Here is a 7,500-nt window from a genome sequence, read left to right on the forward strand (position 1 = left end):
TTACACCTCCCGCTAAGTCTTTGAAGTACTCAGAGTCTCTGAGAGAGGAGCTGAGATCCAGTAGGTCCTCCTCGCTACTGCACGCCACCACACCTGGGCAGTCGTAGTCACTGTCTATGGAACAGGTGTCCTGACAGCCAGCGAGAGAAGAGGGGAGAGGGAGGACAGATGGGAGCAGGAAAGGTATGGAGAGTTACAGGAAAAACGGGAAAGGCGAAAGCCCTTATCTCAAATAATTCATGGCATTGTTATCAATGAGTATTCAGGGTCGGGTCGGGACAAAGTGTTTTTTAAGGTCAACCACACCAATGCAACTCCTTGCAACTCAATGGTGTGGTTTACCTTAACAAAAACGTATATATATATATATATATATATATATGGTCATGAAGTGTGGGTCATAACCGAAAGAATAAGGATGCGAATACAAGCGGCCAAAATGAGTTTTCTTCGACGGGTGGCTGGCATCTCCCTTAGATTTCAAAAAGGGAAAAAAAACTTCCAAGGAAGTGACTGCACACTCCAGGGAACAGAGACGGACAACTTACTGCATCAACTTATTTATTAGCACCATTGTGCCATTGTGCTAATAAATAAGTTGTTGTCTATGCCTGCTAACTAGACTTGCACCTCTCACAGGTTTTTCGGGATGTGCAGGAGTCCCTTTTTTGTCTCATATAATATATTATTTTTAAACTAAAGCCTCAATTGAAAAAGGCATTCCAACTAAGAAGGGGAAAAGGAGGAGAAGGACTCTTAAAAGTGGATTACCTGGTCCTTATTATTGGTGCTGCCACAATTGATGTCCTCAGCAATGGAGACAGGGAACAGCAACGAGGAACAGATCGGCCTCGTCCCTGTCACATTGCCGTCATCAGGCTGGGCAGTGGATGGCTCACAGGATTCTGAAATGTAATAGACACAGGAAAAAATCCAATACATGAGTTGTAATGTACAGGCTTTAAAGTCCTCCTCTGGAAGCATATACTGCCTCATGTCATTGAGAAATTCTGGATCTTAGAATATTCGAATTATATCACTGCATCTCCAGTGGAAGAATGTAAAAGGGTGTTCTAGTCTTGCCACTGGAAAGATCTGCACAATAATAATCTGTATATAGTATATTGTCAAAGTAATGCCGCAACAACAACAAAAAATTCAGACCCGTCTACTCTGAACTAAGTGGTACTGTACTGTACTGTACTGTACTGTACTGTACTGTACTGTACTGTACTGTACTGTACTGTACTGTACTGTACTGTACTGTACTGTACTGTACTGTACTGTACTGTACTGTACTGTACACGCCCTCCTCCCTGCCATCTCTCTATGTGTGTGTGTGTGTGTGTGAGAGTGTGTCGGCAGCCTACGACACGTACACAGTTTGGTTGTAAGAGGCTTCCAACAACTTGGGATGCCAAAAAAAGCAGCCAAACGGCTCGCGAAATTCTGTGCAATCTCTTCCACTATCGGTAGCCGCCAAATATGTACAGCACCTTGTAAATATTTGTGTCCTTGTATTGTATCTCTTATGTGGACATAAATAAATGATTAAAATATCCATATGTGTGTGTGTGTGTGTGTGTGTGTGTGTGTGTGTGTGTGTGTGTGTGTGTGTGTGTGTGTGTGTGTGTGTGTGTGTGTGTGTGTGTGTGTGTGTGTGTGTGTGTGTGTGTGTGTGTGTCATAATGGCTGCTAAAAACTCAGCTTCCCATCATGCACCTGTGCACAGTGTGAAGCTCAACAGCACCACTTTGTCACCTGTTCGTACCCTAAAGAGACAGACAGACAGACAGACAGACAGACAGACAGACAGACAGACAGACAGACAGACAGACAGACAGACAGACAGTCAGACAGACAGACAGACAGACAGACAGACAGACATAGGGACCCTAAACATAGGGACACACATTGCTGTGCATTGGAGTTGCACTGCACCACTTTTGAGTGTACAAAAACACTGAGTGAGGGACTTCAACCTCCCAGTTTAGTTTCCTCTCCACCCACCTGTTCCAGTTTAAAAAGTGCAATTAATTGAGAGTTGAGAGACCATGCAGGCAGACTATTTTTGATGTTGACATTTCGTCTTGTCTGAGCCTGAGGAAATGTGAATGCAGAGGCAATTGACCTTTTGCAGACCGCGGCCAGCTTGCCATCAGAGTTTGGAAGCGCTCGTTTTCAGTAAAGCAACGTCCTGCTGCCTCCTGCATTATGTGCAAATTCAAAACAGGTGGTACAGTATGCATGGGCCGTTGAGTGATATGATATCCAACGAGCACTTCCAAACTCCAACACTTAAGAAACAAACACTTTGTAGATAGAAAGAGGATAATTCAAGCTTTTCGTACAGCTGCAATGTTGGTGAGTTTGACGTTGTTTAATACAATCAGATGGGACTGTTTGAATGTATGGGCTGTCAATGGGAAATTGCACCTAGTTACCACCCTGCCATTAACGTATATACTAGTATGCAATACCCGTTGGCATAGCACCCGTTTTATCCGTCTGTCTGTGTCCCTTTTGTGTCCATATATGGGGATCTCTCTAACTGTCTGTCTGTGCCTGAAGAGTGCAAACTGACTGGTTAAGCAATCAAATGGTAGGTGTGGGGTTTCCATGGCAATCAATTGGCTGAGGCAGAGCCTGGGAATTCTACGGCCTGATACACACATGCAGAACACATGTTCTATGTTCTGTCTGTGTTTGATGGCCGCCTCAATGCTTTTCCAATGGGAGTCACATGGGGCAGGAATCAGCAATCAAACACAAATGTTTGGTCAAAGCATGCGACTCCCATTGTAAAAGCATTGAGGCGGCCATCAAACACAGACAGAACACAGAACATGTGTTCTGTACGTGTGTATGAGGCCTACAAGTGAGGGGACTTAAGTGAGGGGCTCATTAGGTCCACTGGCAGAGCCTGACCAGAGCCTTTTGTGGCGGTTCTGGACAGCCGTGTATCTGACCAGCTCAAAGCTGGGCACTGCATTCTGTGTCGTGATGTGGAACGCGTGTGTCGAATTTGAAGTCGGTGGGGCGAACGGTTCTCGAGTTACATGGATTAGATGTACGTACCGTATGTACACATGTAGAGACATGGTGCATTTATTGTAAGATGGCAAGATGGCCGCAGTGAGCATATAATCAATGCACCCTTGGCTGGAGATTTGTACTTTTTTTTTTACCACAAGGGGCACCAATGAGCCACTGATGAGGATGTTTGTGTGTCAGATGCCACACACACACACACACACACACACACACACACACACACACACACACACACACACACACACACACACACACACACACACACACACACACACACACACACACACACACACACACACACTTGTGTAATAAATTCACAGCAACACCAAGGCCAGCCTCTTTGTGAAAGCTCCTCTACCTTTCCATTGCACAAATGATTTACATGATGCCACAAACTGCTGTGTCACCACTGGCAACCACTCCATGATCCTAGTCTCCATATCAGTGGCCAATCAGAGACCCAGCTTCTTATTCACTAAATTCTGCTTTCTTCAACCTGAGGAGTTCCTCATGACTGAATTGTGGCATATTCAGTCATGAGGAACTCCTCGTATTCAGTCATGAGGAACTCCTCAGGTGGCCGGCTGTAGAGCACCGAGTTCAGTTCACTTTTATTTTGGTCATAAAAACATTACATTACATGTATTCATTTCGCTGTGTTTTTTTTTTTTTTACAAAAGGGTTTAGGCTGAAGCCAATGGCTTATTGTGCCTATCCCAGGGGGGGAGTGGGGGGGACATAAAACTGACAGAGAAGTTGGTAACGATGGGAATTATTGCGACCTACAGTCGCATTTCCTATAAAAACCTGCATCTCCCGTTAGTCACGCGTCCATATATGGTCACGCCTCGTGACATCACACCTCCATATATGGTCATGCCTCGTGACCATGCCTCCATATATGGTCACGCCTCGTGGTCACGCCACCATATGACACACACACACACACACACACACACACACACGCACACACACACACATACACACACACACACACACACACACACACACACACACACACACACACACACACACACACACACACACACACACACACACACACACACAGGAGGGTGATCAGGTGTAAACTAATAAATGGCGAGGTCGCGCATCATTGTGGTGTCAAATGCATGCCCCACCCAGTTATGTATGTGTCCCTTTTATGCCCATATACGGAGTTCTTTGTCAGGCATGCCAAATGCTACTTAAAGTAAGAGTTGAAAACTAAACTCTTAGTTTTCAAAGTAAGAGTTGAAAACTAAACTCTTAAGGTCCCTGCACACAGAGCATGTTTATCTGATTTCTTGCTGCATTTCTCCATCGGTTTTCCGAAAAACGCGTTCAGTGTGCAACCACCTTTACTTTAAGTTGTAACTTTAACCCACCCATCTGTCTGTGTCCCTTTTATGCCCATATATGGAGATTTTTGTATGTGTCTCTCTTTGTCCCTTTATACCTATATGTAGTTCTGTTTCAGGCATGCCCAATTATGGAGTGTTGTGATGTCAGAACAGGCCAGCTCCATATATGGACCTTGGGCAGGGGCCCCCGTGTGTCGAATTTGAGGACGGTTAGTCCAGTAATAATGTAATTTGACCTCAAGCTAATTGCAAAAAAACCAAACTCAGCTGATTTTGCATCTTCAATATATCCTAAATAACACCACCATTGACATCCTATTGATGTCAGCACATTTGGGCAAGTTGCTATGGCCAAATTTAGCCCAATGAGTGTTTTTGTGCAAAACTAATGCTTGGAATGGATTCAGCATCATGAAAACCCCCTAGTTTGACATGTCACATGCTACTAAAGCATAAGGAAATTTAGAAAATATTGTATTATAATAGGATGTCAATGGTGGCCATACTGTACAGGCCATTTTCAAAACTTTCAACCCAGACAATTCCAGGCAACTTTATTTCTGTTATTCAGGATATATGGAAGATGCAAAATCAGCTGAGGTTGTTTTTTTTTGCAATTAGTTTGAGGTTGATCGTGTATTCTCCATAGATTTCCTGTACTATTAGGTGGGGCGAATGGTTCTCGAGTTACGTGCATTACAGACGTACACGCGTACAGACGTACGTACAGACAGAGACATGGTGCATTTATAGATAGATGATATAGCTGGTGAAGAGAAGAGCATATAATCTTTCCACATGTGTTGGTTTCATACCATGATGTTGGCTTGACCAACATCATGTGTGTCTGATGATATGTGAGGAGTCTATGAGGTATCATAAAGTCCTATAGTGCTTGGGTTTCAGCTACACGCCCATCTGAGTAAGGTAGGGCCACTGGGGCAGGTGAAAAAAGGAACAATTAATTCTGCCTTCTGTGTTTTCTCTCTGAGATTAGGCACTGGATGTCCCAACTTTATCTGCAGCTTAACGAAGCAAAATCAGAGATCCTTTTATTCGGCCCTCTGAATTCCACCCACTCCTTTCAATCAGAACTTGGCACCTTATCCTCCAATGTCATACATGCAGCACGTAACCTGGGCGTGGCCTTTGATTTGTCCTTCAACAACCAAGTAACAAGAGTTGTCCGATCTCGTTACTTACAGTTGATGAATTTTCCTAAATCAAGTCCTGTCAACTGCAGAGTGCAGACCCTGAAAAAGTAATCCATGGCCTTATCTCATCAAACTGAGATTACTGTATCTGATGGCAGCTTTGTGTCTCTCTGGACAATGTAGAAAGACTATACAGGCATAAGTTCGTATATTGTTTTATGCCGTTTTTGGATCCAGGCTGCTCTCGGGACCCTGATTCGGGTTCAAGATGTCTGCCAGTCTCTCTGCCATTCAGTGTGTGGACAGTGAGAGGACTCACTCAGGTAGTGTTATGTTATTCAGTGAGATGACAAGCAGAGCCCAGGACCACCGGGACCCCTCTTCCCAGGCCAGCTAGGCCACACTCTGAGCTCTGAGTTCCAGGTCTTCCTATAAACCAGTAGCATCCACTCCATTCCATCAGCCAGAGATGCTCTCAGATAAACACAGAGATGGACATAGATCTGTTTTCAATACTACTAAATCATGTTCTCAGGCCAAGACAGTGACAATGTCCCCAGCAGTGAGAGTTTGTTTGCATCCAAATCACTCAAATCACCTTCGCTATAGACACTGCTACTGCTACTGCTGCAGCGTGTTGCTGTCCCTGTAGCCTTTTATGGTTGGCCTCTCATATCTCTCAATACAGCACAGATGGATTAGTAGTGTGTGTACATTGAGTGTGTGCGTGTGCGTGCATGTGGCCTACCAGCTCCCCTATAGGGATCAGGATGTTGATCTGTTCTTTGTCAGTAGTTTTCACCTCACATTAGCACAACCCTACCCGACAGCATTGAAATAGTTATAATCTAAAATCACCAAATGACCCAAAATTACTTGAATTAGTTTGAGTTGATATAAGTATAAGCATAAAGCATATAAGCATGTATAGTCCTTAACATATTAACCATAACCTATTCAATAAATTTTTGTTTAAATAGCAGATCTAGCTGAGATGAAAATATATGAAAATGTTCACATACCGGTAATAATAACATGCCTTAAATAGGGATGCCAGGGTGAAAGTGGTGAAATGCTATTACCAATCTGGAAACGCCCAAAGCATGATATCATGGAGACAACTCAAATGCATGTGGTTCTGTGTTGGCCTGCTCACGTGTGATTGTGTCCATGTAACAATGTATGTTTGTTTGTTAAGGCGTTTAGTTTTTGTGTGTGTTTTGTAAGCGTGCATGCTTTTGTGTGTGCACGCATGTGGAATAGGTGTGTTTGCAGATGTTGTGTGTATTGGTAGGGGAGAGCTGGGCCACAGACGCTGTTTGATCTAAGCTCAGATCACACATCAAAACAACTGTCAACTCACAGAGCCTCTGCTCTGATCAGATATTCATTCGACTTGCGTTTCAAAGCACTGAGCAAACCACACACAGCCATGGAAGGAACATGGAAGCACCCTACTTCAATACATCCACATTATGCATTATATTCCCCCTATGACATCGATATATTTCAGTGATTCACGTTAGACAAGGGTCATCGAGAGAAGAATGAAAACCACAAATGGGAAGCTATTTAAAATTAATTTAATTAATAGGAGAAAAGAATAACTAAAACAGAAAGCTTTTTGTCATTTATCCACTTTGTCATTGAGAACTACACTGATCAAAAACCATTCACCTAGCAAGATACTGTACAGCAGTCATTTCTCTATTCATTAGACCCCCAAAGGTTGGGGTATTTTGAGGGGTCAAGACAACCAAAATACTGTAGAAATACTGTATAAAGTAGACAAAGAGAGACTGTCTGAGATTACTCACTGAAACAGCAATTTTAGGAAGCCTGAACTGGACCAGATGCGTCACAAAAACGCCAAGGACACTATGCGTCTATATTTGCATGAAAACTAAAAAAGAGTGAGAAATGGAGACAGT

Source organism: Electrona antarctica (genome assembly GCF_951216825.1).
Source record: "Electrona antarctica genome assembly, chromosome: 7".
NCBI lineage: Eukaryota > Metazoa > Chordata > Actinopteri > Myctophiformes > Myctophidae > Electrona > Electrona antarctica.